The 26,277-nt window shown below is 51.0% G+C and overlaps 1 protein-coding gene across 4 annotated transcripts in view; it reads right to left on the bottom strand.

Moving 5' to 3' along the window:
* CEP112 (centrosomal protein 112) overlaps positions 1 to 26,277 on the bottom strand; it is a 2,536,355-nt gene that overhangs the window by 2,321,025 nt on the left and 189,053 nt on the right. The gene's annotated exons all lie outside the window — the stretch shown is intronic.

Genomic DNA, 26,277 nt, shown 5'->3' with positions numbered 1-26,277 from the left:
GATGCTGAATTTGAACGGCGAGTGTGACTGATCCCTTTTCTCAATTATTCCTGAGGCCTTTAAATCACTCACATATTCTTCTTCAGAATTGCAAGTTTCTTCTGATTTTGATTTGTAGAGCCATTATAAAAATCTACTCTGATTGTCTTTCAGGGATTTTGTAGAAAATATTTTTCAATCCTATAGCTTGTGTTTAGGATATAAACAATATATATCAAGAGTTTTCAGAGTGAAGCTTCTTCCTGCAACAAGTTCCACATGGCCTAAAAAGAACTTCATTCATCCATGTTCAAGTGTTATCAGGCTCAGAAAGCCTTGGAGGGAGTGGGTATTCCTTAAAATATGAAGTATGCAAAGCTAGCCAAAATATTTGCGTGAGCAGAGCTCCCTTCACACACGGCGTGCAGCAGATATCTGAGTTAGGGTGACCTGGCTGGAGAAGGGTGATAGCTGTACTGTATGCTGTTTGGCCGAAGTTTGGATCTTTTAAAATTATGTGGATGGGTTACTTCTGTGACTATGTTGAAGCTTTTCTGTTTAGGTTTAACATTGCACTATGGTTACCGTGAGACTCCCAGCACAACCACGGGGATAATTCAAGCACATGACTCAATGAAATATCCAATATCAAATGTACAATATCACTGCTCTCTCACAAATGCATACAGCGGCCATTTATTGCCCAAGTGTTAAGATTGTTAGATTTAGTTGACTAACGGCACCTTCTCCTACATTCAACACCCTTGCAGATAGACACAAACCTCAACCTTAAATAGATACTTGAAAAACCATCTTATCACAATTTATTACTCACTGCATGGCAACATCCACACCTACCCTACTGTTTCACATGGTAACCCTCTTCAGGTAACATTCATCTCCAACACACTCAGCTTCTATTTGGCCTATAAATCTTAGATCATGCACTCATGAATGTATGTCGTTACTACACATACTAATACCACACGTGCCATTACAACGCGGGGATTACTAAATTAGTATGCTACGACCTATCATCACAACGCATTCTTTTACAATGGATATGCCTTTACCACGTATGCCATTACAACACAAAGGAATGCTTGGGGAAGCAATACCCATGGTAAAAGTGTGTAAGGTAAGTAACACAACCCTGCCCTACCCTAAATCACTACCCCTGCACAACCGCCCCTGACCCCCAGCCCTTGGCCTTTCCTAAACCCTTACCCCTGCATTACCCCCCTAACCCATAATCCTTTTCCGACCGTAAATCATGACCTCAAGACCCCAATCCTTTCCTTATCCTAAACCCTAAATCACTACCCCTGCATGACCCCAATCCTTTCCCCAAACTAAACCCTAAATCACTACCCCTGCACGACTCCAATCCTCTCCCAACCCTTAACCCTAAAACACTATCCCTGCATGACCCCCGACCCCCAGTCCTCTCCCTACCCTAAACCCTAAAACACTACCCCTGTGATACCCCCCCGACCACCAGTCCTCTCCCTACCCTAAACCCTAAAACACTACCCCTGCATGAACCCCGACCTCTCAGTCCTCTCCCTACCCTAAACCCTAAAACACTACCCCTGCACACCCCCAGTCCTCCCCTACCCTAAAACACTACCCCTGCACGACCCTCGACCTCCAATCCTTTCCCAATCCTAAACCACTACCCCTACAAATCCCCCTGACTCCCTTTGATCCTAAAATAGTAACCCCCACCCCAGGCGCAATCCCCCTTACCTCTCTCTCCTCGTGGTTCCTGGTTCCTGTGGTCGTTTGAGGGGCAGTGCACGTCATTGTGAGGAAGCAGAAGACCCACTATTTCCTCACAACGACGTGGATTGCCTATATTTTTTTTACAGCGTATGTGCTTTTACCATACATACCTTTTCAACGAAATTCGTTGTAAAGGCATGCGTAATAAAAGCACATGTGTTGTAAAAAAATGCGTCGTAAAGACGATGCATTTTTACAACGCATGCGTGGTAACGTTTGCGTTGTAATGGCATGCGGGGTAGTAGCCGTAATGTAATGGCTGTTCCCCGCCCTCATCTCCCGGACCCATGGTGTTCGTCTCTCAAACCGCCATCTCAATTAAGCTAATCTAACTCTCTGATCTTCAAGCATAAAACCCATTATAATTTTACCACTGCTTTTCCTAATCAACTCACAGTGGTCATACTATACCACATAACCCACTCCTTTAAAGGACAACAGTGACAACACACATCATTCTAGAAATGCACTTTTACATCCACATCTTTATGTCATGGACTCCCACACCCAGACTTGCATATCTTCATTTACCCTATTAAGCCATCCTTTACAACTAAGATGTGCAGCATACTTCACAGATGGTGGACATCACATAGGGCGCTGATGATGTTGAAACATATGTACTACCGTTCAACACCTTTTCCCATATCCATGGTGCAGAATAAAAGCAGCTGAAACAAACCATTCAATTATTACTCTTCCTCAATACTATAACTTTCCTCTGCATGATGAATTTAAATCTCTACACAAAATGCGAGTAAAAGAGTAAACCATTCTAATTTATTAACGCACAAGTTACTACTTGTATAACGATATATCTGTAAGAGACATTAGTTAGTGATAGATTACTAACCTTAGAATATCCCCAGGCGTCAGACTAGATCCGGAAAGTTTTTTGTAGCAGTACCCCTGCGCGTCAGTAGGTGGCGTCATGCGGCTCCGCGTCCGTCACTGGCGTCGTAAGTGCCGAAATGACGTCAAGGAGACTACTTAGGCGCCATCCATGCACGCTGACGTCAGTTCTGTACACGACTTTCCGCGCCAGGAACGCAGAGCCATGCAAGAAACTGACCACTGGTGCCATGAAACTAGGGCCCTGAAAGGGGGATGACCTTAACCCTAGAATCAGTTCGCAGAATGGGGAGGATGGGTGGGGCGGTAAGGAATCTATCACTAACTAATGTCTCTTACAGATATATCGTTACACAAGTAGTAACTTGTGCATCTGAAAGAGACACGTTAGTGATAGATTCCATACCTTAGAATAGATACCCCAGCAATACCAATCCCGGTGGTGGGTCTGCGAATAGATTACACCAGAAAGTCACGGAGAACAGAACGGCCAAAGAAGCCGTCTCTCCGGACCTGACTGTCAAGGCAGTAATGCTTGGTAAACATGTGCAGCGATGCCCACGTAGCTGCCTGACAAATGTCCTGCAAGGGGACGCCACGTCCCAAGGCAGTAGTGGCTGCAGTTGCCCTTGTAGAATGGGCACGAAGCTCCACAGGAGGCTCCTTCTTAGCCAAGGAGTAACATGCTTTGATGCACAGAACGACCCACCAAGAGATGGTCCGTTTGTGCACAGCCCAACCATTTTTGGCGCCCACGTAGCCAACAAAGAGCTGGTCATCCACCCAGAACTGCTGTGTACGCTTTAGATAGAAAGCAGGCGCACGTTTTGGGTCCAGACGGTGGAGCCTCTCCTCTTCCCTCGAAGGATGCGGAGGCAGAAAGAAGGTGGGCAAAGTGATGGTCTACCCGATGTGAAAGGGCGTGACAACCTTTGGCAAGAAAGAAGGACGGGTCCTTAAAACCACCCTGTCCGGATGAACAGAAAGGAAAGGAGGTTTGGAAGAAAGAGCCTGGAGCTCACTCACTCTTCTAGTAGAGGTGATAGCTACCAGGAAAGCTGTCTTGAGAGTGAGAAGACGCAAAGGACAGGTATGAAGGGGCTCGAAGGGAGCGCACATCAGATATGTCAAGACCAGGTTTAAGTCCCATTGAGGCATAATGAACGGCACAGGAGGAAACGTGTGCGTAATACCTTTCAGGAAACGGTTAACAAAAAGAGAGGGCTGATCCGGAAGCTGTAAAAAGGCAGAGATGGCTGAAAGATAACCTTTGATAGTGCCCAGAGCAGAGCCCTGCTGGGCCAAAGAAAGAAGGAACTGAAGGACTTCAGAAAGAGGGGCAGAAAGGGGATCCACAGCCTTCGCTGTGCACCATGCCACAAACTTGTTCCACCTGCAGGCTTACACCGTTTTAGTGGAGGGACGCCTGGCTGGCAGAATGATATCACAGACTTCGGGAGGAAGATCGAAAGCTGTCAACTGTCGCCGCTCAATCTCCACGCATGGAGGTGGAGGCTAGGGAGGTTCGGGTGGAGGACCGTCCCCTGCTGCTGCGACAGAAGATCCTCCCGAAGAGGCAGATGGATCGGGGGATCGATCGCCATGCTGAGTAGCTTGGGATACCAGTATCTTCATGCCCAGTCTGGAGTCACAAGGATGACTTGGGCCCGGTCGCGCCGAATCTTCTTCAGCACTCTGGGCAGAAGTGGTATAGGCGGAAAGGCGTACAACAGACCGCAACTCCACTCGCGACGAAAAGCGTCGCCGAACGAGTGCCGCCTTGGAAATTCCAACACGCAGACATTGCGCGTTCTCTTTGGTGGCGATTAGATCTAACCAAGGCCCCCCCCCCCACTGCTGAAAGAGACCTTGCGCCACGTCTGAGTGCAGACGCCAATCGTGAGCCATCAAGCACTGGTGGCTGAGTTTGTCCACCCTGGCGTTCAGAGATCCTGCCAGGTGTTGAACCACCAAGGTGATGCCCTGATGTTCCAGCCATGCCCAGAGGCGCAGAGCCTCCTGACATAGGGTCCAGGACCCCACCCCGCCCTGTTTGTTGCAATACCACATGGCGGTGGTGTTGTCCATGAACACCTGCACCACACTTCCCCGGACAGAGGGAAGGAATGCCTTCAGTGCAAGTTGGATCGCCCGAAGCTCCAAAAGGTTGATATGGAGCCGGGACTCCGCCGAAGACCAGAGTCCTCTGATCTCCGCCTCCCCCAAGTGGCCTCCCCATCCCAGGAGGGACGCATCCGTCCACACTGTGTGCTCCTGTTGAGGAAGGGAGAGGGATCTGCCATTGACCCCCGTTATTGTGCCCGTTCTTCTTCTGTGCCCTGTGTAACCCCCCGTGATTGCGCCCGTTTTTCTTCTGTACCCTGTGTGCCCCCGTGATTGCGCCCGTTTTTTTCTGTACCCTGTGTGCCCCCGTGATTGCGCCCGCCCCTCTGTGACCCCTCCCCCGCTGCCCGCCGGTCCTCCTTTCCGACGCTGCGTCCCTACGACTCCGCCCCCGCTGCCCCATTCGCCACCCTGCTCCCGCCTCCCAGCTGGTCCTCCCTCCCACTACCCCTTAAACGGTGGCCGCGCAGCACTGAAGGGAGCGACCTTTGACCCTGCCTGCAGGTAGGTCGCCCCCCCCAGCCGCCGCACGGTCCTCCTGTGCAGCCGCCCGCCTGTGCCCTCGTTGCTGCCGCTGCCCGGTAAGCTCTCCTGTGCCTGCCGCACCTGTGTCTCTGTTCCCGGTTCCCCCGTGCCCTGTTTGCCGTTTCTCTTCTGTGCCCCGTGCACCCCGTGATTGTGCCCGTTTTTTCTTCTGTGCCCGTGCACCCCGTGATTGTGCCCGTTTTTTCTTCTGTGCCCTGTGTGCCCCCGTAATTGTGTCCGGTTCTCTTCTGTGCCCTGTGTGCCCCCGTGATTGTGCCCGGTTCTCTTCTGTGCCCTGTGTGCCTCCGTGATTGTGCCCGTTTTTTCTTCTGTGCCCTGTGTGCCGCCGTGATTGTGCCCGGTTTTCTTCTGTGCTCTGTGTGCCCCCGTGATTGTGCCCAGTTTTCTCCTGTGCCCTGTGTGCCCCCGTGATTGTGCCCGTTCTTCTTCTGTGCCCGGAGTGCCCCCGTGATTGTGCCCGTTTTTTTTCTGTACCCTGTGTGCCCCCGTGATTGCGCCCGTTTTTCTTCTGTACCCTGTGTTCCCCGTGATTGCGCCCGTCCCTCTGTGACCCCTCCCCCACTGCCCCCCGGTCCTCCTTCCCGCCGCTGCGTCCCGACGACCCCGCCCCCCCGCTGCCCCATTTGACACCCCGCTCCCGCCTCCCAGCTGGTCCCCCCTCCCACTACCCCTTAAATGGAGGCCGCGCGCAGCGGGCGCGCTAAAGGCAAGCCTGTCTGCGCCTGTCCGCGCCTGGACCACGCCCAGTGCCAGGACCCCTGGTTCGCGCCGGAGCCAACCCACCCGTCGGAGTTACGACGCCGCCGCCCTCCACGCACTCAACACAGGCCGACCGCCAGCCTGCTTCCGAGCCACCCCGAAACGCACCCACGGAGCCTTCACCTGCCATGCCTACAAGTTCACCTGCCCCCGGTCCTTCACCGCACCCACTAGAACAGGCACCAACAGCAACCCCCTCAAGTGCATCCTGCTCAACACCTGCTCCGTCCACAAGCACGCCGTCGAACTCTGGGACCTCCTAGACACGACAACAACGGACGTCGCCTTCCTCACGGAATCCTGGATGAACGCCTCCTCAGCCCCCGACATCGCCATAGCCATCCCGGACAGCTATAGATCACCCGGAGGGACCGCGTCAACCAGACCGGAGGTGGCATCGCCATTGTCTACAAAAACACCATCCGCATCACGACCAACACCGAAGACACCCTCACCGCCGCCGAGCACCTCCACTTCCAGATACACACCGACCCCAAGACCACCCTCAGAGGCACTCTCATCTACAGAACCCCGGGACCACGCACTCAATTCAGCAAAGCCATCGCAGACTTCATCGGCCCGCTCGCCCTTGCCTCCCCCGACTACATCCTCCTAGGGGACCTCAACTTCCACCTGGAGGACAACAAGGACAACAACACCACCACCTTGCCAACCTCGGACTCAAGCAACTGGTCAACACCCCCACACATTACGCCAGCCACACGCTTGACCCCATCTTCTCCTCCAGCAACCTCATCTCCTTCAGCCACTCCACCGAGCTACACTGGACGGATCACAGCTGCGTCCACTTCAACTTCAGGAAAACCACGACTCTACACCACCAGCAACAAGCTCCCCGAAGATGCTGGAGCAAGATCACCGCCGACCAGCTCACCGCCTCGCTGAGCCAAAACCCACCCACCAACACTACGGACCCCAACGAAGCAGCCCGCAACCTCACACAGTGGATCACCAACTGCGCCGATGCCCTTGCACCACTGAAGAACCCCCCTAGCAATCACGACAGCAAGAAAGCCTCATGGTCCACCGACGACCTCAAAGACTCCAAGAAATCCTGCCGTTCCCTCGAGAAAGCTTGGCGCCATGACCAATCTACAGAAAACATGACAGCCCTCAAGAACGCCATCGGCAACCACCACCAGCTGATCCGCACCACCAAAAGGACCTCATTCAGAGACCGACTGGACAACAACAACCACAACAGCAAGGAACTCTTCAGCATTGTTAAAGAGCTCTCCAACCCCAGCGCCAGCAACAACGACATCATGCCGTCGCAAGACCTTTGAGACTTACTCACCACGTTCTTCTACCGCAAGATCGCTGACATACATGACAGCTTCAGCACTCCGACTACATACCCATCCACTGGACCTACGCCCCCCACTACCACCCTTTGCGCCTGGAACCCCATGAGCACTGAAGACACCACCCACACAATGAACACCATCCACTCCGGCTCCCCAACCGACCCCTGCCCACACCACATCTTCAACAAAGCCGGCTCCATCATCGCACCCCAACTCCGAGATATCATCAACAGCTCCTTCGCATCCGCCACATTCCCAGAGAGCTGGAAGCATGCGGAAATCAGCGCCCTCCTGAAGAAACCCACCGCGGACCCCACAGACCTCAAGAACTTCCGTCCCATCTCGCTCCTCCCCTTCCCCGCAAAAGTCATCGAGAAAACCGTCAACAAACAGCTGACCACCTTGCTCGAGACAAACGGCGCCCTCGACCCATCACAGTCCGGATTCCGAGCGAACCACAGCACTGAGAACGCCCTAATTGCAGCCACCGACGACATCAGGACCCTACTAGACAACCGTGAAACTGCCGCCCTCGTCCTCCCCTACCTGTCGGCCGCATTCGACACGGTCTGCCACCGCACCCTGACAACCCGCCTCCACCACGCTGGGATCCAAGGAAAGGCCCTGGAATGGATCATCTCCTTCCTCTCCGACAGAACTCAGAGAGTCCGTCTCCCGCCCTTCTGCGCAGCAGCCACCAAGATCATCTGCGGCGTACCCCAAGGATCTTCACTCAGCCCTACCCTCTTCAATGTCTACATGAGCCCCCTCGCAGCCAGCGCACGCAAACACAACCTCAACATCATCTCCTATGCAGACGACACCCAACTCATACTCTCCCTCACCAACGACCCCACCACCACCACCACCAGATCCAGCTTCCAGGAAGGAATGAAAGACGTCGCGGAATGGATGAAGCTCAGCCGTCTGAAGCTGAACTCAGACAAGACAGAAGTCCTCATCATCGGACCATCCCCCTCCGCCTGGGACGACTCCTGGTGGCCCACAGCTCTGGGCCCCGCCCCCATACTCACGGACCACGCACGCAACCTGGGTTTCATCCTGGACTCCTCCCTCACGATGACCAAGCAAGTCAACGCCATTACGTCTACCTGTTTCAACACCCTCCGCATGCTCTGAAAGATCTTCCGATGGATCCCCACTGGAACCAGGAAGACGGTCACCCAGGCCCTCGTCACCAGCCGACTGGACAACGGGAACACCCTCTACGCTGGGACCACAGCCAAACTACAGAAAAGACTCCAGCGCATACAGAACGCATCGGCATGACTCATCCTGGACATCCCCTGACACAGCCACATCTCTCCCCACCTGAGAGACCTGGCTCTCCACAACATGGGCTCCGAATACCTCAACAACCGCCTCACGTTCTACACACCTACCCGCCAGCTCCGCTCCGCCAGCCTCGCCCTCGCCACCGTCCCACGGATTTGCAGAACCACCACAGGAGGAAGAGCCTTCTCCTACTTGGCGGCCAAGACGTGGAACTCCCTCCCCGCCCACCTACGACTTATCCAGGACCACCTCTCCTTCAGGAAGCACCTCAAGACCTGGCTCTTCGAGCAGTAGCGCCCCCCCCCCCCAGCACCTTGAGACCCTCGCGGGTGAGTAGCGCGCTCTACAAATGTGATTGATTGATTGACCCAATCGTGATTCGTGAGCCACCACTACAATTGTCACGCAATTCCCTCTGAGATCTGGACATGATCAGACAGTTTGCCCTGATGCTGCGCCCACTGGAACTTCAGGTCCCACTGCAGAGCCCGCATATGCCATCTTGCATGCTGCACTAGCAGGATGCAGGAGGCCATCAGGCCCAGGAGCCGGAGGGTCATCCTGACTGAAACCCGGGACAGAGGCTGAAAGATCGGAATCAGAGCCTGAATATCCCAGACTCGCTGCTCGGGAGGATAAACCCGAAACAGCGTTGAATCCAGAACTGCTCCGATGAACGGGAGCTTCTGAGAGGGATTCAGGTGCGACATCGGCACGTTGATGGAGAACCCCAGCAAATGCAGGAGGTCGGCCGTAGTCCGGAGGTGGTCGACGACCGCCTGGGGCGAGCCCCCCTTCAACAACCAGTCGTCGAGGTAGGGGGAAGACTGACACCCTCGACCTGCGCAGGTGAGCTGCAATCACTGCCATCACCTTCGTGAACACCGGAGAGGCACTGGTAGGGCCGAAGGGGAGCACGGCAAACTGAAAATGCTCCTGGCCTACCGTGAACCGCAGGTAACGCCGGTGGGCCGGCAGGACGGGGATGTGAAAATGTGCGTCCTGCAAGTCCAACACTATCATCCAGTCTCCAGGGTCGAGGGCAGCCAGGACCTGAGCCAGAGTCACTATTTTGAACTTCTCCTTCCGGAGGAAGCCATTGACATCCCGGTGGTCCAAGATGGGGCGCAGGCCCCCTTTGTCCTTCTTGGGGACCAGAAAGTAGTGGGAATAACAACCACGTCCTACTTCTGGCCCAGGAACGCGCTTGATGGCCCCCTTGGCCAAGAGGGCCGTAACTTCCTGTTGGAGAAGCGACAAGTGATCCCCTGACATGTGGTGGCAAAGAGGTGGCATGGCTGGAGGGGAAGACTGAAAGTGAAGAGAATAACCCTTGTGGATGAACTGCAACACCCACTCGTCCGATGTGATATCGCGCCAGTGGTGGAGGTGGTGGCGGACTCTGCCACCTACTGTCGTGGGGTGCTCCACAAAGCTCGGATTAGGAAGGTTTGGAGGTAGAAGCAGCGGGGGCGGAGGTGGACTGCCCCCCACGCTGATTTCCAGAGCCCCCCCTGCGGCATCCATGGCCGCACTGAGGCTGGTTCTGCACAGGCTTGTAGAAGGAACGTGCCTGGGCGCCTCTGCCTTGACCATGAAAGGAACGAAACCCAGGAGTGGCTGGTCTCTTTGTGGAAAGGCCCAAAGACTTGGCCGTGGCCCGGGAGTCCTTAAAGCACTCCAGTTTATCGCCAAACAGGCGAGTGCCATCAAAAGGCATGTCCACGAGCGAGCTCTGGACGTCAGGCGAGAACCCAGTGGATCGCAACCAGGCGTGGCGACGCAGCACTACAGTCATAGAAATCGCCCTGCCCAACGAGTCAGCGGTGTCCAAACCACACCGAATGGCGAACTTAGCCGCATCCTTACCCTCAGCAACTGCCTGGGAAAGCACAGCATGGACCTCCTCGGGACACTGAGGTAACACCTGAGAAACCGTGTCCCACACCGCGTGGGAATAGCGGCCCAACAAACAGGCGGTGTTTACCGACCGCAGCCCCAAGCTGGCAGACGAGAACAACCGCCTACCAAACGGCTCCAGCTTCTTGAGTCCTTATCCGGTGGAGCCGTGGGAAAGGCACTCTGCGACGTAGAGGCCTGGATGACCAGACTCTCAGGCGTGGGATGAGTGGTCAGAAACGCGGGGTCACCAGGCGCAGGGCGGTGACGCCTGGCAACATTTTTATCCACAGGGGGCCCTGTGGCCAACCTTGACCAAGTGCCCAACAGGACGTCGGTGAGGGCGTCGTTGAAGGGAAGCAGTGGCTCCGACAAAGTCGAAGCCGTCTGGAGCACCTCAGTAAGGAAGTTAGTTTTGAGGGCTACCGTAGGAAGTTCAAGATTGAGGACCTCAGCAGCCCGACAGACCACCATCGTGCAGGAAGCGCCCTCCTCCATCGTAGGCGGGGTAGAGGCAAACCCTGGGTCAGAGGAGACATCAAGGTCGCAGGCGTCCTCCAGATCGTCCACCGAGTCCTGCTCGGAGTCACATTGACGGGCAAGAGGGTCCCCTCCCAGTCATCCTCCACCTCCATTGCAGGAGTAACCGGTCACGGCGGCAGAGGGGACAAACGGCGTTGGAAAAGGCGCCGTTCACGGCGCCGGCCGGTCTGGTGCCGTCTCCCAATGCGGATCCCAGGCAGGAACGAAATGGTCCTGGAATCGGGGAAAGGGGGGAACGAACGGCACCCACTGCGGTGCCTGAGACGGAGCCAAGGGCGGCGCTGGGGCCGGAGCCGGCAGCGCCGGACCCCGTGGCGCCACGGACAAAGCCAATGGCGTAGGATCCTGTGGTGCCGAGGCTTGATCCGCCAGGGGCGCCAGCAGGCCAACAGGATCTGGACACGGGACTGCGGGGCCCAAAGGAGCGCCGGCGGGAGCCCGAGGCCTAAAAAGGCGGTCCATGGTGGCAAGAAACTCTTGCACCTGTTCGGGAGTCGCCGACGGACGCGGGTAAGGCGGGTAGGCCGTGGGACTCCCAGGCTCCAAAGGAGCCGCAGGGGCAGAGCCCCTGTTACCTTCATCCGCTTCCGAGGACCATCGGGGGGACGTCGGAGAGCGAACACGCTTCTTCGACTTCTTTTTATGTCGTCGCTTACCGGAATCCGAGGGCGAAGACTTGGAGCCCGAGGAGCGACGACTGCGGCCCTGCGAGCGGTCCCGGGAATGGTCCCTGGACCTGGAGCGGCGTTGGGACGAGTGCCGGACCTCCAGCAGCTTCCGGCGCTGCGCCCTCAAGGCCTTTGGGGCCACGGCTCGACAGTCCCGGCAATACCAGGAGTTATGGTCGATCTCCAGGCAGAAGAGGCAAACATCATGGGGGTCCGCCACCGACATGTTGCGACGGCAGGCCCCTTAAGACTTACAGCCAGGCATCCCTACATGCACCAGGAGAAAAAAGGGGAGACAAAAGTCTCAAAAGTGTAGTCAAAAAGTGACTAAGGTACGTGCTCTATCGGGATCTGCGCTTGCTGGCGCAGAAAAAGAAAGAACTGACGGCAGCATGCATGGGTGGCGCCTAAGTAGTCACCATGACGTCATCTCGGTGCTTACGACACCAGTGACGGATGCGGAGCCGCACGACGCCACCTACTGACGCGCAGGGGTACTGCTACAAAAAACTTTCCGGATCCAGTCTGACGCCTGGGGATATTCTAAGGTAAGGAATCTATCACTAACGTATCTCTTTCTGATCTAAACTTATGAAGATTACAACTCGTTGAAATAAGTAAACTGTCACACCTATTTATTATCTATGTTCTTTAATAAGTATTTTCAAATAATAAACAGAATTCGTGAACTGTCAAATATTAATTCATACTGTTTAGGTTGGTGTAGGAATGTAGGATCTGCTTTCATGGCTACCCCCACTCTTTGCTGGTGTCAGTATGTGTTTTTGACTAGTCTGACTGGGATCCTGCTAATCAAGACCCCAGTCACTGTGCTTCCTCCCTAATTTGACTATGGTAAGCACGCCTGCACATCCACAACTGGCTACTGGTGTACTGGCGTAAGTCCCTAGTATATGGTACCAAGGTACCCAGGGCATGGGTACACCAAGGGTCTCCCATGGGCTGCAGCATGTATTGTGCCATCCATGAAAGGCCACTCAAACAGTGAATACAGGCCTGCCATTGCAGCCTGTGCGGGTTGGTGCTTGCACCTCTCACAACACACATAATTTTCCTTATATCTGAAGTCACTACACTTAAAACTTAGAAGTCACCCCTCTGGCAGGCCTTTCAGTCCTGAAGGCAGGGTGCTTGGTTATGCGTTTGAGGGTGCACCTGCATGAGCAGGACACCAGTAAAACCCCACAGTCGATTCTCCAGCTATTTTTATACATCTAGTGGACATCAGTCTTTACGCGCTGTCTAACTATATAGTGGCTGCACCGAACCCGGTCATGCTTGGTATCAAACATGTTGGAGTAATACCCCAACACCGATTCCAGTGTTGGAAGTATGATCCCATGTACTTGGGGGCTTTCGGTACTCCCGGTTAGCAAGCTAGTGCTGCTGCCGACTACAGACACGATTCTGCCCTCCTGTTGCTGATCCAAGCTTGAGCATAGGAAGGTAGAACAATAGGTTTCCTGTCACTGGGAGGTGTGACCACCTCCCAGACATGACTTGTGTATTGAGCTGGGGTGGGGGCACTTGCCAGCGCCACCAGACTGCTTTGAAAGGCCCACTTGGTGCCCTCCTTGCATACTCCAGTTTGAACCAGTTCAGGGAGGCCTTGGCTCCTGCTCTGGCATGAAACTGGAAAAAGGACATGGGAGTATCCTCACCTCTGACCAGCCCCTCCTCTGAGAGAGACCCCTGAGTTGTTAAACCCCTTTCCTAGGGTATTTCAGGGGTTACCTGTGGGTGGGTCCTCAGATTGGTCGTGAGACAAGACTCAAGCCTGAAACCACGTCACTCTTCAAACATGTGGACACTTGGACTTTGCCTGGAACCGAGACTGCATCAAGGTAGACTCCTGCTGCTCCTGGTCTAGCTGTTCAGCAAGCCTTCTTCGTCGTCAGTGTCTGTGCTTCTTTAAGAATCTGTGGACATCAAGGACACTCGAAGTAATCTCCCTTGGAGTGAAGGAGTCACTCCCCTACATCTGCAGGCACCGCAACAAAGCAGACTGGTTGACCGTCCTCTCTGCAATTTTGAGGGAAGTATCCCTTGTTGGTACCGCTGGGACCAAACCCCTGTGCACGTGCCGACTTGCCGTTGCCAAGGCTTGTTGGCTCTGCACTCCAGAGATCTTCAGACTACAAGAAGCTCCAGCCTCCAGCATCTCTTCCTGCCAAGCCAAAATCAGCATCCTCACCGCATCCTCTGCAACGTGGGCCTTCATCTTTTGTGATCTGCTTGAGGTCCTCTTGAGACTCCTGTGTCTTCGGCCTGGGAGTCCTCTTGAGGGTCTTCTACTGGTTCAGTATGCTACCGTGCTTGCTTGTGGCCTGCTCAGACCCTCCTGCTTGTGGCGAGTCCCTTGGAGCTTGCTGGTCCCAACGCTGCTCCTTCTTCACTTTCCACGCCTGTTGCAGCTGCCAGGGCTTGTGGGTGCTCCCGACTCCGACCCCCTGGTGCATGACTTCTGAAGTGGGAAAGCTTGTGCATGGCTCCTGGTCGTCCTCAGTGTCGCCTAGTCCTCACAGCTAAAGCAACAAGGTCACTGTCAATTCTCCTGAACCATCCAAAATCTGTGAGCATTGCTCTTCTGTGCTTCCTGGTCACCTCTGAGTGGCATAGACTATGTCCCCTCTGCTTGCAGTTTTTCCTCTTCAAGGATCCACCCTTGGATTCCACCAGAATCTGGCACAGACTTCTCCACCGGCATCTTTTCTGAAGTCCTCCATTGTGGTCTACAGCGGATTCTGACATCACTTCGCACCTATGCACCCGGCTTCCCTGGAATATGCATCCTGGTTCCTGGGGTATCCATGTGTTGCGTGACTCTCCAACCTTCTGTCTTCCACTGGGTTTCTTCAGGGTCCACTGGGAAGGGTCCTCTGTCTCCAAAACTGCAACCGCGACTTTCCCATTGAATTCTATTGGACAAGCGGCTGTGTTTCCACTCTGCACACAGCCTCCATGGGGTTCCTGGGTACTTACCATGGGTGATTCTTCTGTCCCCAGCTCCTCTGAGTCTCCTCGTCCAAGTCCCTAGTATATGGTACCAAGGTACCCAGGGCATGGGTACACCAAGGGTCTCCCATGGGCTGCAGCATGTATTGTGCCATCCATGAATGGCCACTCAAACAGTGAATACAGGCCTGCCATTGCAGCCTGTGCGGGTTGGTGCTAGCACCTCTCACAACACACGTAATTTTCCTTATATCTGAAGTCACTACACTTAAAACTTAGAAGTCACCCCTCTGGCAGGCCTTTCAGTCCTGAAGGCAGGGTGCTTGGTTATGCGTTTGAGGGTGCACCTGCATGAGCAGGACACCAGTAAAACCCCACAGTCGATTCTCCAGCTATTTTTATACATCTAGTGGACATCAGTCATTACGCGCTGTCTAACTATATAGTGGCTGCACCGTACCCGGTCATGCTTGGTATCAAACATGTTGGAGTAATACCCCAACACCGATTCCAGTGTTGGAAGTATGATCCCATGTACTTGGGGGCTTTCGGTACTGCCGGTTAGCAAGCTAGTGCTGCTGCCGACTACAGACACGATTCTGCTCTCCTGTTGCTGATCCAGGCTTGAGCACAGGAAGGTAGAACAATGGGTTTCCTGTCACTGGGAGGTGTGACCACCTCCCAGACATGACTTGTGTATTGAGCTGGGGTGGGGGCACTTGCCAGCGCCACCAGACTGCTTTGAAAGGCACACTTGGTGCCCTCCTTGCATACTCCAGTTTGAACCAGTTCAGGGAGGCCTTGGCTCCTGCTCTGGCATGAAACTGGAAAAAGGACATGGGAGTATCCTCACCTCTGACCAGCCCCTCCTCTGAGAGAGACCCCTGAGTTGTTAAACCCCTTTCCTAGGGTATTTAAGGGCTTACCTGTGGGTGGGTCCTCAGATTGGTCGTGAGACAAGACTCAAGCCTGAAACCACGTCACTCTTCAAACATGTGGACACTTGGACTTTGTCTGGAACAGAGACTGCATCAAGGTATACTCCTGCTGCTCCGGGTCTAGCTGTTCAGCAAGCCTTCTTCGTCGTCAGTGTCTGTGCCACTTTAAGAATCTGTGGACATCAAGGACACTCGAAGTAATCTCCCTTGGAGTGAAGGAGTCACTCCCCTACATCTGCAGGCACCGCAACAAAGCAGACTGGTTGACCGTCCTCTCTGCAATTTTGAGGGAAGTATCCCTTGTTGGTACCGCTGGGACCAAACCCCTGTGCACGTGCCGACTTGCCGTTGCCAAGGCTTGTTGGCTCTGCACTCCAGAGATTTTCAGACTACAAGAAGCTCCAGCCCCCAGCATCTCTTCCTGCCAAGCCAAAATCAGCATCCTCACCGCATCCTCTGCAACGTGGGCCTTCATATCTTTTGTGATCTGCTTGAGGTCCTCTTGAGACTCCTGTGTCTTCGGCCTGGGAGTCCTCTTGAGGGTCTTCTACTGGTTCAGTATGCTACCGTGCTTGCTTGTGGCCTGCTCAGACCCTCCTGCTTGTGGCGAGTCCCTTGGAGCTTGCTGGTCCAAACGCTGCTCCTTCTTCACTTTCCACGCCTGTTGCAGCTGCCAGGGCTTGTTGGTGCTCCCGACTCCGACCCCCTGGTGCATGACTTCTGAAGTGGGAAAGCTCGTGCATGGCTCCTGGTCTTCCTCAGTGTCGCCTGGTCCTCACAGCTAAAGCAACAAGGTCACTGTCAATTCTCCTGAACCATCCAAAATCTGTGAGCATTGCTCTTCTGTGCTTCCTGGTCACCTCCGAGTGGCATAGACTATGTCCCCTCTGCTTGCAGTTTCTCCTCTTCAAGGATCCACCCTTGGATTCCACCAGACTCTGGCACAGACTTCTCCACCGGCATCTTTTCTGAAGTCCTCCATTGTGGTCTACAGCGGATTCTGACATCACTTCGCACCTATGCACCCGGCTTCCCTGGAATATGCATCCTGGTTCCTGGGGTATCCATGTGTTGCGTGACTCTCCAACCTTCTGTCTTCCACTGGGTTTCTTCAGGGTCCACTGGGAAGGGTCCTCTGTCTCCAAAACTGCAACCGCGACTTTCCCATTGAATTCTATTGGACAAGCGGCTGTGTTTCCACTCTGCACACAGCCTCCGTGGGGTTCCTGGGTACTTACCATGGGTGATTCTTCTGTCCCCAGCTCCTCTGAGTCTCCTCGTCCAAGTACCTAGTATATGGTACCAAGGTACCCAGGGCATGGGTACACCATGGGTCTCCCATGGGCTGCAGCATGTATTGTGCCATCCATGAAAGGCCACTCAAACAGTGAATACAGGCCTGCCATTGCAGCCTGTGCGGGTTGGTGCTTGCACCTCTCACAACACACATAATTTTCCTTATATCTGAAGTCACTACACTTAAAACTTCAGTTGCAGTTCGCATTACACTTTTTTAGTATATGGTTTGGTCTCCCCCTGGAGACCACTGTATTTTGTGCTGACCTGTTTACAATTGAAGTATTTTTGTGTATTTGCGATCTCCAGGTAGGACATATGCCAATGTGTTATTGAGTGTTGTGTAATAAATAGACATATGTTTATATAAACACTATGTGGTTTATTTTTCGTTTAACCGACACTTTATGAATAGAACTGGTAAAACAAGCTGCTTAACACTCCTTCTATAAGCTTGTACGCTGCTCTCCACAACTACCATGTAGAGAGATTTCTATGGTTGTCTAAGACCACTAAAATCACCATAAGGGTTGCCTGAATCAGTGCAAGGTGCGTCACTTACATAAGTGTGCACCATATACTAAGCAAGCCTCCTACTGTTACAGTAACCAAATAGAGCACTTAGTCACAGCTGCCAACTTCTCCCTGACAAACTGTATCAGATAGGAATTAATCGTGTTGCACCGATGATCCGAGAACTGCTGGTTGTCAAGTTTTTATTAAATCTTTTATACACATATGTAGATTATTTAATTGCCCTCACTAGACTAAAGATCATGATGGGACATTCTAAGCTATTGAAAAAGCAAGTTACTACTAGTTTATCCACATCTGCCACAGGTACACAAATCATTTGTTTCTTTTATATTAACCACACAACATTTTAAAACTTTTATATTTCATGGGAAAATCTAAGGGTTGCCCATACTGTAGAGGAAATCAACAACCTCTTCCCTGTATCGCATCCCTTGTGCTCGTAACACTACATAAGAAATTGAACTAATTTACCTTACAAACTAACTAATGGCGCAAGCAGAACAAATTCTTTAGTATAAAGTTGTAGAACCAACCAAGTATGCACACAATACACATTCTGTGCCATCTTTACTCTACAAATGGTTAATATCACCACTGAAAGTATCCTGTACATTTTCCACTTAATCATGCGTTTAAACCTTATGCATAATAGGCACCAGAAATTCTTTATATGTAGGACTTCTGAAGTGCCATCTCTCTCTTCTTCAGATCAGTTATAAAGTTGCATCTCAGTAGTTATATGGAGCAAATGGTTTGCCCGCCCTACCCTTCTTGCACCCGGCCTGACCCAGCTGCCACAAAACAAAGCAGGGCAAAGTTGCAACATTTTGCCAAGACAACCGTCTCCAATACCATCCTGCTTGAGTCTTGTGGTCGTGTGATCAAGCTTGGATGCAAATTCTTATCTATTTAACAATAATCATGTTGGTAGCACAGTCATCCCCAACACTAGCGGCTCAATTATTAATTACTGTTAATCAGCTTACATTTATAAGTAATTAAATCACTAATTTAGTACATAGTGTGCTTACTAGGGCAATTTCTCATTGTCATGTAGTTACATTAGACCCGAGTAGGAACACCATCATTTTACATGCTCACGTTTTTAAGTTGCCTTCTTTTCTTAAACACAATGACGTCTGGCACACATTTCATTGCGTGCATGTGCAGGGTAATATTCTCTGAAACAGCATTGCTTACTTTTCCATTTCGTAGGCATATTATCACATTTAAAAAAAATAATAATAATTAGGGGGGAGTTTTATGTAGCGCAAACTTGACCCGAAGGTATCACAGCGCTTTACAAGCGCAGCAGTTGCATTACAGACATATTAATTTTTTAGGTATAGGGAGATTAACTGACTTGCCCAGAATCACAGGATGTTGAGCGTCCCTGCCAAGACTCATGCCCAGCTTCGAGGTCGACTGCACTAGCTGTTAGACCACATCCTCTGTATATTCTTATACATTCCGCATAAGGGCTAAGTTCACTACTCAAAATGTTATTGCTGTCTGTTTGTCGACAGAGCTATCAAAACAGAATCAACAATAGCGGCTAGACTGGAACATCAGTAGAGTAACATGGGCATGTTTATTATAAAAAAAGCATCACTTCCTTGTTTAGTTAGAGGAACATTTTGCTTACACTGAGAGGTCATACTAAATAAGTGGTCTAAGAACTACGACTCTAGTCAATACAGTGTCAAGAGGACGTAGAATCCCTGGGACCCCAAGGAACCACCCAAGGTGAGTAGATAGGGACCCCACGGAGGACGGGTGCAGTGTGGAAACACGACCGCGTGTGCCGTACAATTTTATGGGAAAGTCACGGTTGATGTTTTACAGTTTAAGGACCCTTCCCAGTGGACTTCAAAGAAACCCAGTGGATAGGAGGTTGTAGAGCCACCCCACCTGTGGATTCCGAGGTACCCAAGTTACCTATCCCAGGGACACCGGGTGCATAGGTCTGAAGTGGCGTCGGAAACCGCCGTCGAACCCAATGGAGGACTTTAAAGAAGAGCCGCTGTTGGAAGGAAGAAAAGTGTCCGTTAAAATCCAAAGGTGGATTCTTGTTGAGAAGTACCAGAAAGCAGAGGGAATAGAGTCTGGCTCACTTGGGAGTGACCAGGGGTTCGGTAGACGAATGCCCAGTGATGTTGGGTGCTTCAGGTTGGTTGATGGAGTCCTTGACTCTGCCGCTGCCGGGACCAGGAAACGTTGAGGATGACCAGGAGCCGGATGCGAGCTGTCCCACGAAGAATGCAGAGTGCTGAGGGGTAGGTGCCCGGCGGGAGCACCAGCAGGCCTTGGCAACGGCAACCCACACAGAAGGTCAAGGATGTGCACGGTTCAGACCAGCAAGGTCCAGGAGACTGACCAAACACAGGGGAGTCAGGGCGAGCCTGGAGCAACCAAAGGGAGCCCAAGAAAAGCAGAGTTGACCCTCAAGTGGACCCACAGACCGGACGCACAGGAGTCGAGAGAGGACCTCGAGCAATTTTATCAAACAACAGCCCACAGAGCACTCAGTGCGAGGAGGTTGAAGTTCTTGGTAGGAAATGGTGCCAGAGGTTGGAGCTACTCGGAGTCCAATGCACTTGCAAATGTACGAGGTGCACAGGGGTTTGGGTATTGCACCCCCCACGAGGGATTCTGACCTCAAATTTGGTGAGAGGGCAGCTTGGGCCTCGAGGGATGTAGAAACCCACCTCATGTGTAGCTGAAGCCTTTGGAGTCTGTAGGAGCTCAGTATCAGCAGACCGGACAGCAGTGTTGCGGTGCCTGCGGATGCAGGGGAGTGACTTCTTCACTCCAAGAGAGATATCTTCGGTTGTCCTTGATGCTCCACAGGTCCTGCACGGATCCTGTATGGTGCACGGGCACAGACGATGCAGCAGACGGAGTGGGAGATAAAGTCGGGCCCAAACAAAGTCCAGAGTGTCGAAGTTCATTAGTTTCTTGTTCAGACTCTTAACCACGTCGAATCTAAGCCCTTAAGTACCCAGGGAAGAGGGTTGACAAGATTCAGGGGACCCTCCCAGGGGAGGGTTTGGACAGTGGGGAGGTTACTCTTATGTCCTTTGTCCAGTTTCGCGCCAGAGCAGGAGCCAACGGCTCCCAGAACTGGTTTGAACTGTACTATGCACAGGGACAACAAATGTGCCCCTCATGCAGACTTTCAGTCGCTGGCAAGCGCACCCACCCAGCCCTGATACACTAAATCCTGTCTGGGAGGTGGTCACACCTCCCTGTGTCATGCTGCCTATTGTTCTGCCTTCCCCTGCTCTAGCTTGGCTCGGCAGCAGGAGGGCAGAAATGTGTCTCTGATTAGCAGCAACCATTTTGTGCTGCAAGGGACTAGAAGGCTGGTACCAGGAACACCATTGACCCCACGAAGCTCGCTTCTGAGGGGTGGAATCATACCTCCCACACCAGTTACCGGTGTGGAGGTATGATCCAACATGTTTGACACCAAACACGATAGGGGTATTTTCACCCGTTTTAGAGTTGGTAATCACGCGGTCACATAATGCCACTCTTTACGTCGTAAATGGCTGCTTCACTAACAACCCGGGAGAATGGACTCCGTAGGTTGCAGGGGTGTCCTGCTCATGCAGTGTCTTCCTCCCACTTAGAACCAAGCACCCTGCCATCAGGATTGTTAAGGCCTGCTATAGGGGAGACTTGTACGTTTTAAGTGCAATGACCCTTAGATATAGTAAACCTATATCTTATGTAAGTGGTGCATGTACCAACTTACACAGGTTGCAATGGCAGACTTGTATTTCCATTTTGCATGGCCTCTCATGGGTGGCATAATACATGCTTCAGCCCATGGGAGGCCTCTGCTGTACCTATGCCCTGGGTACATGTGTACCATATACTAGGGACTAATGAGGCTACCCCAGTATCCAATATGGGGTGTCCCCAAGTACATGTCATAACAGTTTAGGGAGAAAGCAGATAGACTAGGGTTCTGATTAGCAGGATCCCAGTCAGACCAGTCAAAAACAGTATTACATTTAGCAAAATGTGGGGGTAACCATAAGAAGCAGATCCTACTTTCCTAGACACAGGTAATGGGGAGTTAGATCACCCTACAGAGATTTAGCAGATTCACACACCCTCGGAACACTAGGTTAGGTAGCGCTAGGCAGGAGTACAATATATTACAGTACTTCTATGTCAGCACACATTCAGCTATAGCACAATGGTTGAACTGTTTAACTTCTTCACCGTCTGATCATACTAATTTCTGTATTTTGTTTTCCTCTATTGATTATGGCAGCACACATATTTTTCTCAAGAAAGAATCACAATGCTTTAATAAATATTGAAACTGCATATTGTGTATTTCTTGGGTACTTCTTTGGGTATGCATAAATAACCAAACAAAAAGATTCTAGATCTGTTACCATGATTTCTTTGGGAAGTCAGGGTTGTCATGTTCTAAGGTGGCACAATCCATTTGTTGCCCTGTCAGGTTAGGGGTACAGATGGTACACTGTGAGCTAGCAGGACTTGGGCCAACATATCCTGAGGGTGTGCTCAGAATCAGTCTCGCACAATCCTGACGTTTAAGTTGTCTACCAAATGCAAAGTTTTACTTGGGAAATTATAAGCCGTACAACATCATCTTAGGGCACTCTCTCTCCTCTTTCGATTTCAATAAGGTCTTTCATACCAAAAGTCGTTTGGATGTCAGAGTGCTCCATAAACCTCTGTCTAACAGAACATGGAATAAAGGACTGGATAAGTTATTTATCTTTTGAAAGGTTACATAGACTCAAGCTTCTCCACATCAATATTCTTTGTGCTATCAAGATGGATTTTTTATAACACAAAGGTATGGTCTCACAGTTACAAAACCATGACGCCATGATCTCTCCTAGCAAGTTCAGTAAGTCAGCTATCCCAAAAGGAGCAACTAAAAGGAAGGAGAAGCAAATTGGATCTCATACTTTTGGGTTGACATCCCACTGTCTCTCTTCTTCACCGTCACCCCAGTTGTAAAGCTTTACATAGCCAGAAATTGTGAAAAACGTTAACAGGAATTGTGTATGAGTTACAACTCGAGGTGAAAGCTATGTTGGGTAGTACAAACACTTGTTTATGGTAAAGGGTACTCCCTCACGTCATCCAAAGCCTCACAAAATTACACGCTGAGCTGGAACTGCATACTTCATAAAATGAAATACCACATTGAAACCAAAAATAAATGTAAGTTTCTGAACTGAGTCAGACGTTTCACAGTGTAAAAGAAGATACACCAAAGAGAGATACTCTTTATACATCAAAGAGTTTCCTTTCAAAGGACAAATTAAAGAGGTTGTGCTGAATAATTCAGCATGAATACATACATATGCCATATTAGACACTACTTATAGATGTTAATTGCACATTTTATCCAGGCCTGAGTACCAAGGCCATGGGGAGTACACGATGAGAGCATCGAAAACCTTCTCTGATAGTTCACTACAGAAATGCAGGGGGACCTCTTCTCTTGCCATTCCAAAAAGGAGAAACTCAGAAACACGTTGTCCTTTCTTCATTTCACCATTTACAAAACTCTCCGGTATTTACAAATACTGATTAGGTATTAAAAAAGGTTACACAGAAATATTGTGATATCATTATTTTCCTGATTCAATAAGTATGAACTTGCATTACATGCAGAAGAGAGCAATATGTATTGAAGTGGATGAAGGGGAAATTACATATAGAAGTGGACATTACAGCTTGAATATGCATCCACGCTTCTTGTCCTATTTAAAGCTATTGTATAGGGACATTACAGCGTCAGTCCGTGTCGCGGGGTCTGTCTCCTTCACCTTCCCTATTGGACGGGGTACCCGCTATCGCCTTTTCTCTTCGCCCTGACGATGGAGCCTTTGGCAGCATGGGTGCGGATTGATGCTCAGGTGACTGGCTTTGAGTGGGCCCAGGGATTATCGGATCGTATGCGTTATACACTGACGATGTCCTGTTTTTTCTGACAGACATTAACAGAACGGGACCATGGATGCTTCGTATTATGGAAATCTTTGGGTAATCATCTGGGTTGTTTATGAATCCGTGTAAATCCATTCTGTGGACACTTGGAAAACAGGTGGCACTGGGTGTTTGGGTATCTGCGGTGCAGGTAACTACAGTGGGCGTAAAGTACTTGGGAGTTTTTCTGTCTGACTCTTCGGGGTGTCCTGGGAACGTAACATTCTACCGGTTTGGGTGTGTGTGCGTGACGAGCTGAGGGCCTGGTCTCATATGCCGCTCTCTATCCCCGGTCGATCAGCCATCTTTAAGATGGTATCGCTACCGCGACTGATCTACCAATTACAGAATTACCATTTTCCTGTCCCCCCTTCGTGGTTTCACCTAGTTAACTCGGCTCTAGGGCAGTTTCTATGGGCGGGAAGGGCATCCAGAGTAGCACTGCAGACATGTTTTCAGTCGACCTACAGAGGAGGGTTGGCCACCTCGAATGTTCACTCCTATTATATGGCTTCGCAGCTATTGATATTAAATGATTGGTGGTATGGGGACAGGCCTGACGCCGCATATGCGGCGGAGCAGAGGTGTATGGGGACCAACACTCTCCACACTATTCTATAATTGGCCTCAGTCCGTACGGCCCTGCCGTCCGCTACTAGGGTGGTGTTTCAGGTGTGGAGGCAGGCGCTACGAAAGATGGGGGGGTGGGGCAAGTTGACGAAGGAGACTCCACTTTGGTTCAATGGAAGATTGCCGCAATAAGCTGGCCTAGCGGGCTTTCGAGAATGGGACAATATTGGGATCTCTACCCTGGGAGACGTAATGCGAGGTACAGTCCTAAAGTCTTTTCAGGATCTTCAGCACGAATTTCAGATGCCAAAAACCCAATTCTATAAATACTTTCAGCTTAGGCACGCCCTTCTTCCCAGTGTTACAGATTTGGAGTCCCTCTCCGATTTTAGTCCCATTTAAGCTAAACTGTTTATGGGTGATCTACAAGATCATACCATTTCCAAGATCTACCAATCTCCAGTGACAAATAGCCCCACTACACTGGATAAACTTAGGGTGACATGGAGGAGGACCTTGGCCCCTTGGAGTGAGATGATTGGACGGAAGCGCTGGCCTCCCCTCGGGAGGCAGCGATAGCAATGCGCCTCCGGTTGATTCAATTCAACTTTCTACACCGGGTTTACTATACTCGAGTCAGACACTGGAAGGAAGGCCTGGTGGCGTCCCCGATTTGCCTGCGATGTGGACGGGAGGATGGCACGCTATTTCACACGGTCTGGCAGTGTATGCCGATTGTGAAGTTCTGGCGGGGGTACTGGCCTGCTTTGCGGAAGCTTTAGGGTGGGAGCTTCCCTTCTCGCCTAAATTAGTGCTGCTGCATATAATGGAGGAGTTGGGGGAAATATCTATGAGCACCACCTGATGATCTTGGGATTTTCATTAGCCAAGCGAGACATTGCACGAAAGTGGAAGGCAGAGGCGCCGCCCTCGTTATCCGCATGGAAAAATGGTCTAGATTTTAATATGGGTCTGGAGGTTCCTATTTTTAATGCCCGGGGATGTCTGCAAAAGCACCCTAAGATCTGGAAGAGATGGGAGTATTATAGAGGCCTTCAACTGGAGCCTGTCTCTGCGGGAGATGCTGCTCTGCTAGGTTAATTGGGTAGCGCTGTGGCACAGGGGTCAATTTGTACAGCGAGACTTGTCACAGATGCGGTGGGAGGGTGGGTGATGTCTAATATGTGGTGCAAAGACAGTGCATTTGGAGTGTTGTTGGTGATTTATTATTTTTTCTTCTACAGAATGTATATTTTAAATGTCAAAGCAATATCTGTGTTGTAAAATGTAGCAGTTAGCCTCTGGGTTACAGAGCGCTGCATTGTATGTGACACTTGACGCAATAAAAATTGTTTAAAAACAAAAAAAAAGTGGACATTACATGCTAAAGGGGATATTGCACCGACATTTGTATAGAACTGTGTGACTGGGCAAATCACTCCAGCTTTCTAAAACTGTAAAATATATGTGAAATATAATGCAATTGTAAATATTTGAAATGTATATGTATAATTCAAATGTGTAAAATACCCACTTCATGCACATGGTAAAAATCTCCTAACCACTGCCAATTGACCTACTTTGCCTCTTCGCCTCCTAGCTAGGTTAGTGCCATACGAATATCAATACATGCTGACGGTGACATTACGAGCTGAATCTCACTTTACAAGCTCAACAGACAGTGCGTACTAAGAAGAACATCGCGCGCTCATAGAAATTACAGGCTGAATTGGGCGTTTCCTGAAGAAGAGGACATTACATTATGTGTGGGACCTTGCATACTGAGAAGGATATACGCTCAAGGGGATCCATCTGTTGAGTCAATGAGTTCAGTAGCTGATATATGTACCAGTGAATCAATTTACGTATGACCCGGATTTTTAAATTCACCTTTAAATATATTTATAGAGGAGGAATCACCACAAAGGTCCTGTTGTGAAGGTTTCACTATGTTAAATAGCTTGCCTGGTGAGTAAGAAAACCACACAGATACACTGCTGGCAGACATTTTTTACCAGCTGTCTTTCGGTTCTACTGTACACGATTCCAAAGACAACAGCAACATAATACAATATATGCAAGACATGGGTTATTTGTTGTTAATATTAGAAACAAAGTTCATAAGTAGGTGTACCCACCTCAATTTGCATCCTCTACCCATCCGACCCACAATTTGCCATATCTAAAGCT

This window comes from Triturus cristatus, chromosome 7 (genome assembly GCF_964204655.1).
Source record: "Triturus cristatus chromosome 7, aTriCri1.1, whole genome shotgun sequence".
NCBI classification, from domain to species: domain Eukaryota; kingdom Metazoa; phylum Chordata; class Amphibia; order Caudata; family Salamandridae; genus Triturus; species Triturus cristatus.
This window is presented reverse-complemented; position numbering and strand designations above follow the sequence as displayed.